The sequence below is a fragment of the Cynoglossus semilaevis genome, chromosome 5 (genome assembly GCF_000523025.1).
Source record: "Cynoglossus semilaevis isolate Cse_v1.0 chromosome 5, Cse_v1.0, whole genome shotgun sequence".
NCBI lineage: Eukaryota > Metazoa > Chordata > Actinopteri > Pleuronectiformes > Cynoglossidae > Cynoglossus > Cynoglossus semilaevis.
In genome coordinates this window covers 12,325,413-12,333,537 of record NC_024311.1, presented here as the reverse complement: position 1 = coordinate 12,333,537, position 8,125 = coordinate 12,325,413, and positions in this window count along the sequence as shown.

Here is an 8,125-nt window from a genome sequence, read left to right as displayed (position 1 = left end):
ACAGTAATGTTGGGTTAGTCAACATCTCAGGAGATTATCAGCCTGAACTACAGCCACAGGCGACTTATGGTTCATTTCCTGCTCCAATATTACAGAAGAGAAAACAAAGTCTACTTTAAAACAAATTTAAAACATATTTTTTGACTTTAACTCTTTAGGAAAGTGTTGTTTGATATTCACTGAAACTATTTGTAAAAACAGTTAAAACACAGTTGTTACACTCGGCTGAGGTTCCCAACCCCTGGTGCATGGACCAGTTGGGCCACAGAGAACAAAATGATTAATTTACTTAATTTAGAAAGAATTCAGTCATTTGTATTTACTTTCTTCATTTACAATTCATCGACACCGACACTGATACTACCAGAACAAAGTCTAAGAGATGTTTTATTTTGAAAAATGTACAAATTGTTCAATGACTGGTGCGTCACTACCAATCTGCAGTACTGGTCAGTACCATTCCAGGGAACAGTGCTTGCCAAAACAATATAATAACTATAATAATGGAATAATAACTCCCACGGTCAGAAAGTCCAACACCTGGCAGACAGTATGGACGACGGCTGCTGGTCTTTGTCTGCGGCCGACCTACTGTTACATCCCCATGTAAGGAATGTCTAAATCCTGTCTGCGGGCACAACAAAGTCGTTCAGACACAGCAGCCAATGCCACAGTAATACAGGAGGAGGGAGAAGAAGGGGCTGGTAATAACCTCGTAAGGTCCAAACCCCTGCTGTGATCAGTCAACATGTCCTCAGGGACGCAGTAACAACAGGGAAGGTAATTCTCTCTCGCTCCCTCCTGAGTCCATCATTTCCGCAGAGCAACACAAACCACACTCCCAACTGGATTGACCCGGATTTAAACCCGACGCTCGTACCTTCACTACCCTCTGGAGGGAGGCGACTGACGTGCACTAACGTCTCCGTGTGAAGGAGGATGTGCCACGTAGGGCCGAAAAAGAGACACAATAATGTTATTAGATCATAGGCAGGGACTGAAGACACTTCTTTACAGAAGTGACGATGGGGAGGGGACGAAGGGGGGGGGGCTTTAATTTGCTGCTTAACAACTGACTCCACTGCCGTGTTCTCATGCCCCAGAGAGGCGTCTGTGGTTTGTTCACAAGGTGTCTCAGCTGTCTGCTGCAAATTAGCCTTTAAAAAGAAACATCAGCTTCTGGCCAGCACACAAGCTTTTACCCTGTGAGTCTTCATCTTCTTCATCTTCTTCATTTTCGTCTTCTTCGTCTGTCTGCCCTGAGTAACCTTCAACTAACCTTTAAACCACTGTGAATAATTTAAATCCTATTTTAATATCAATGGAGGAGTCAAGCCAGGCAATTATCCTTTATCTGTGTACTTTACTGTCAGACCAGAGCATATTAAAGTCATCCCAGGAGAGAGAGAGAGGGAGGGGGGGGGGGGCAAGGAACAGGCTGGAACAGCCATGGGGGTTTAATGAAGGAGGATGGAGGGAGAAGAAAGACGTCAAGAACCAAACACAGTTACCAGGAAAACAAAGTGTCGATGCTTGTGATGCCGTTTGGAACGCTGTAACGAAGAGGATGAATAATTCACCACGGAGCAGCAGCAGCAGCGCCACCGTGGCAGGAAACCATGCTTTACATCCACACTGGTTTCCAGGAACCACATGTTGTTTTACATGACGCTGGAAAATGATAAAGATAAAGTCAACAGATGAAGCTCCTGGAGGTCTGAACTCACCGGTCCTGATGGTGATCACTGTCCAGATACAGCTGTGATCTGTGTGACAGAGCTTCAGAGCTAACTAGAAGATGGGTGCAGCCAAGGGGAGAGAAAATACAGAATGGGAACTAAAAAAAATGTGAAGAATAAATTCCCCCTGGTGCTCATTAAAATTCAGCAGTACAGCAACATCTACAACCCCCCCCAACACTCACTATCTCCTTCATCCTCCCACCCACCCCCATTCTTTGCTCTTTTTCCCATCAATGGCTGCTCTGCTCCACCCCAACAGTTCCAACAGTTCCAGTAACCGTTGTCTCGTCTTGTTGTCCGTCCATGATGATTGTGATGGAGATGTGGAAACAACAGAAGGGGGCAGCAACTGTAACATCTGGGACCGGGTGTGTGGGGGGGCGTAGACTGTAAATCACCAAATCACTTGTGTTTATGACGTCTGAAAACTGCAGTTCAGTTCAACACTGCACATCCTACACGTTTCCCTCTTGTTATTATTCTCTGTAATTTCGTGTCAAACCCTTTAGGCGGTAATAACGCCACAAACACTCTGTGCCGTGACAGTACAACTGCCCCCCCGCTGATCCAAGACACAACCATCTGCTCTGAGATGCAGCACTTCACTGTGAGCTCCGAGCCCACGGCGACACACGACTTCATCCTCATTGATAAATCTTTCCATGGAACGCAGAGAACGTCACAATTTTTCTGTTTTTTTCCACATTTGTTTCCTGAATGAGGGGCAGTGTGGGGCAGTGTGGGGCAGAAGAGCTCAGGTCTCCATCTGAATCTGTCCACTTCATTACTCACTGTTGTATCAAACAGCTGCCATCAGGCCACAGCACTGGCAAACACTGTAGCTGTTGAGCCTATTTCAGTGTGTGTACACGCACACACACACACACTCACACACACGTCCATCTGTTTGCATCATCTGTGGTTGTAGAATATTTTAATACGTGCTTCACCCTGTGCTGTGTGGTACAGTTTATCTGTTAGCAGTTAGCAGTTGGAGTGCGGGTGGAGAGGCAGGAAGTGTGAGGAACGCACGTGGTTCAGAGCGTTAAGGTCATCAACTCAGGTGTCTGTGTGGATTATAGATCTGCCAAAATCTTTAGTTGAGGAGTCTGAACTTCAGAACCAAACTGAACACTGGGTGGGCACTGAAAGGATTTGGGGTCAGTGGACTGGGGGCCAACCATCCTGGAAGAGAAAAGACTCTTCCCAAAACTGTTCCCACAAAGTTGGAAGAATTATTTTGTGCAGACTTTATTTCAGAGAGCTGACACATTAAGAGTTCCCTTTCCTGGAACTGTGCAGCGTCCGTCACTCCAAGTGAAACAACCTCAAACCTCCGTACATCCTCCAACCATCTGAAGTTATTGAAACTGTGTCCAAGTGGTGAATGTTGGCTGCCGCCGTCACCCAGCCCACAGTCCAGCTGCAAAAGGCCAGACAATCAAGTCAAGTTTGTCACATCGTAGAAGGTTTGAATCGCTCCGACGTCCAGTAACAACAAGGCCAGTCATCGCGATGACGAGAATGTTGAATGTAATGTTCATGCTCTGTATCTAAGAGAACTCTCAGCTGGTCGAACACGAACGAGGCAACGATCCAAGAGGCACAATACAGACGTTTTCCGCCTCCATCGCATTCTGTGTGAACGCTCCATTAGTTCAACAATAAGTCAGTGGAATTATTAGATACGCAGTGTGCGTTATTCTACCGTAGAATTAAAATGAGTTAAAACATTTTGATCAGATTAATCTCCTCAATATCAATAATCAGATTGAGTGAATTAAAAAGATTACAAATAGAAAAAACAATATTTTTACACTTAAATCGTGGCGATGAAGATGGATCGGTGCTGATTTCGCTAAATATGCAGTTAATCAATGTAGTTTTTTCATGTATAATTGCACTCGTAGACATACACAGGGATTTATTAACATGAACAAAGATTTGTTTATACGCAGCAGCTGAAACCAAAAATGAATATATAACAATCAGCAGAGTACTTTTAATAGAAACAGAAAGTTCTGCTAAAGCACATCCTCAGTGGAGGCAAATTAATGATCTGCTGAATACATTAAAAAAAGCCAAGACATACATTCACTTTTTCTTGCAAACAACTCGTCTTGTAAAACATATCGTTCGGCTTCGAGAGAAAACGCAATTAGACACTGAAACTAAGAAAACCATTAAGACATTTGAGTGTAATTAATTTATAGCTGTAGAGATTTCATGTGGGGGACGTGGATTACAAATACAAAAATATTAATGTTGCATTTAATTGTCTTTATGATAATGTGAAGACTTCCCACTGGGAGAGGTAGAATAAGCCCCGAGCAAAAGTACTTTTTTTTTTTTTTTTTTGCTGTTAATAACCATAATAGAGTTGCTATTTCATGCCTGGTAAATGCATTTTCACACTCAACCGCTGCAGAAAAAAATGTTCCTAAAAACTGTTTTCTTGCACCTTTAATATACGAATACCTTGTCGGAGGCACTTTCTTGTTTTTGCGCACGAGGCAAAAATAGATTAAAAAAAACCTGTCTCAGTATCTCACCATCAGCCCCCTCCACCCCCCCTTGTTCTTCATTTTCTGCCCCTGGAGAACAAATGCCCAGACGTCTTTCTCCACAGATCTGTTCCCAGTGGAGTTGAACTACACGTTGCGCCCCTCATGGAGGTGACAGACTGCTGTAATACCAGTATTTACCTCAGTCGGCCCTAAAGCCAGGCCCAAAGGCTCCCTCACATTTTTGTTAGCGTTAAACTCCAACCTCTCCCACAGATCAAACAAAGTCTTTTCCCTAAAACCTCGATCAAAGAGAGGAGCGAACACAAAAGGAAACATCTTAACAAGCCGCCGCGGGGAGGAATAGAAATGATCGGGTGAATATGCAGATGTACTGCAGTTTTTGTAGTATTATTAAACACAAGCCATCAGCAGTAAACAGTACCACATTTTAAATCTTGTAGAGGAACAAAAGGGAACCAAAGGAGTTCTATGGTTTATTGTGAAACAGGAACAGGAGTCACACACCCATCACACACTCTGGTCTGGTTTGAGTGTAAATGGCCTGTGATTGGCTGATGACATGTGCAGGATGAAACCACTGTCATCTGGACTTGGCTGCACTTTTACATGTGACTCTAGAGCAGTACTTCTCCAGTCACTAGGTGGCCTCATGCAATGATTTGTACAGATAAAATTATAAATGTTATCAGGTTCTCAATAGTGTTTCAATTTACAGGGGTGTGGGTCGTGGGGGGGGGGGGGGGTTGTCTTGGAGAGGACTACTACATGGAAGCCACAAGCTGCAAATTGATAATCACTGTTTTAAAGGGACACTAACGCCTACTTTCCTGACAACAAACACATTTCAGAGTCCTATGAGTGAACACACAAACAGACGTGTCACATTGACATAATGGCCCTCACCCTGATGCCTGGTACCTCACTCAACTATTACAGATATTTTGGTAATCTTAATCCTTACCCTAACTCTAATCCCAATTCCAAACCAAGTCTAGAAATTTTGAAATTCCTTCTTACCCATTCGAGACCTGCAAAATGCCGCCACCAGGAGGAATCGCCTTTACAATCAAATATAGCTACGCTGGTTGCACACAAAGTACCAGAGTACCGTAGGAGGGACGGGGCGTGAAAAGGCACTAATTTCTATTCTAAAATGCTGGTTGTCAGACGGTCCCTTGTTAAAAGGACCACATTACTAATAAATGAACATGTGAACGAAAAGACAGAATGTCTTCAAATGTGCCTGTGTTACCTGAATCTTTTATGCAAATGGAATTTCAAATGAGGAGGAGACATCTTTAGAGACCTTGACTTGTTTTTCCACAGCCTTTATTAAAATTTATGCCAGCACTGATTTATAAATTTTATTAATAGCTCGCTGCTGTGGAAAGATGAGCATCAGTGATGAAACAGCTTCACTTGTGTCTTTTTTTTCTTTTCTTTCCAACACTTTCTCTATCTGCCCCCGTGCCCCCCCCCCGCTCTTCGCCTTTTTTTTACTCCTTTGTGATGTCCCAGTGATTTTATAATTGGTCTCTGCTCGCTCTTATTCAACACCCTGTAGAACCAATTAGTAACAGACCTCCTGACCTTCAGTTGCTATGTAATAGCACTAACTAAAGACTCGACGCAAAGCATTGCCGAGCAAAGGTCAGAATTTTTCTTTAATTCCTGATTAATAATTCTGTCAAGCCCATTACATGCCGACATTAAAGAGAATCACTACTTAAAGACCGCACTCTCTCTCTCTTTTTTCTCAGAGCTACTTAAAGACTGCACTCTCTCTCTCTTTTTTCTCAGAGCCTTTTTTTATTCTCCTCACTGTCGTTTATTAATCTTTAAAGAAACCGTAGCTCCGACGCCCACATCAGAGCTCTTGTCAGATGTATGTTGAGATAAAAGGATAACGAAGCTCGGCTGTGACCCTGAAGCAGACGGGGGGAGGACGGCGAGTGACCTCTGCCAACAAGTGGACAGTGAGGAACTGAGAGAATTCCCACAGTGGATTTATATTTTTTCTATCGCTTGATTCTCACTTTTTCCAACATCTCTGTACTTTTTTTACTACAGTTGACTTTGATATAAACCTTTTGGTTCTCTCTGCCGTTCTTTGATGGATATCACTGTGTTTTACAGCAGGTTTTCTGTCAGAACCAAGATACAGTGTTAGAAATATATTCATCAAAGCGGAGCGGAGAGGTCGTGGGGCAACATAAGCCTTTGTCAGTGTATCTGAGGAGGTGGGAGAAAACCCACCCAAAGTACGGAGACTTCAATGTTCTTGAATATAATTTCTAGTATTCATTAAATCAGTGGTTGTCAAACCCCACCTCCCCCCGTCGCCAGGGCAAAAATCCTGAAAAATTTCATTTCAAATGTTCTGAACTAACACCAAGTATAGTCACAGTTTACAATCAATGAAAATGAAAAAAACCCATCATCAACAACAACAACAATTGAGTTGTGACTTGATGATGTAAAATTCTCCTGCAACAGGCTCCCCCTGGGTATTGAACCCAGAACTACCTGATCTCAGCTCCTGAGGCAGGCGTGCTAACTGATGCACTACAGAACCACCCATCTCTGTTCTCAACCAGTAGGGTCCGCCCCAAACTACATGAAATACAGTTCAACAAAATGTTGAAAAGAGAGAGCAACAGCAAAACTGATCTAAATAACCTAAACAGTTTTTATTAGCATTATTGGCAGATTTGAAGCTAACAGGTTGATCAGCTGAGATGTATGTTAGAAAAGCTGACTGATGTGTTTTATATCACACCAGGAGCCTGTACAGCCTGAGTCTTAAAACAAACAAAACAGAACAATATGAACCAGTCATTTGTTTATGCTGCGACACATTTCTGTCTACAAACTTTTAACTGGGCAAAAAATAAAAAAACGTTTCCATCAGCCACCTGAAACATTTTGCAGCTGTTGTAGCTAAAATTGTTTTTTTAATCTTGCTTGGTATCAAAGCACCTCATCTCCTCGGGTCTCTCTTTTTATTTCTCCGACTGTCACACAGAGATACACATCATCAATTCACTCTTTGATATATTGGAAGAATCCTGGTGGATTCTTAAAAAGCCGCCCTATTTATCCTCTCGTAACAGCAGGGGTTGTTTTTTTGTTGTTGTCTTTTTTATTTTTCCTATTGCGACAGTAAAGACAGCAGGAGGACAAATGAGCAGTTTGACGGCAGAATGGGAAATTTAGGTCTGGGGTTTTTATTAGGAATCTGGTGGAATTGTGGGATACTTCTAGACCTGCTCTCACATTTCATCTCCAATACACATGGTAACGGCAACGTTGCCCAATAAGAGATTAAGATGGGTTTTTTTTTATTAAGTTGAAAAACCATGCATGGTCGATTTTTTTTTAAGTTTGATTAAGTTGAAAAACCATGCATGGTCGATTAAATTTACGTTTCATGGTTACGTCTCTGTCTCCACATTATTTTATTAAAAAAGTCTAATAAATGGCGTAAAAACAAATTTCACAAGGAACCTAGTTGGTGAGCAGAGCAGACAAATCTGTTGTCAGGCGGTGGAGTACACCCTTCATTAGTGCAGCAGTTAGTGGTTCCAAAGTGTAGCGGTTAGCATGCCTGCCTGGAAGCAGAAAGCAGACAGTTCTGGGATCGCTTCCCTGTTGCAGCAAACCTGCTGCTACAAGAAGAATTTTCCCAGCTGTGAGACCAATAATGTCCAAATTATTTTATTTATTTAATTAATTTTTATTTTGGATTCTAGTCGCAGGCCGGATTGGATGGTTGAGCGGTCCAGATTTGGCCCGTGGGCCACCCGTTGATGATCACTGCTGTAGAGATTCTATCTGTTCAACTTTTCATCTCCT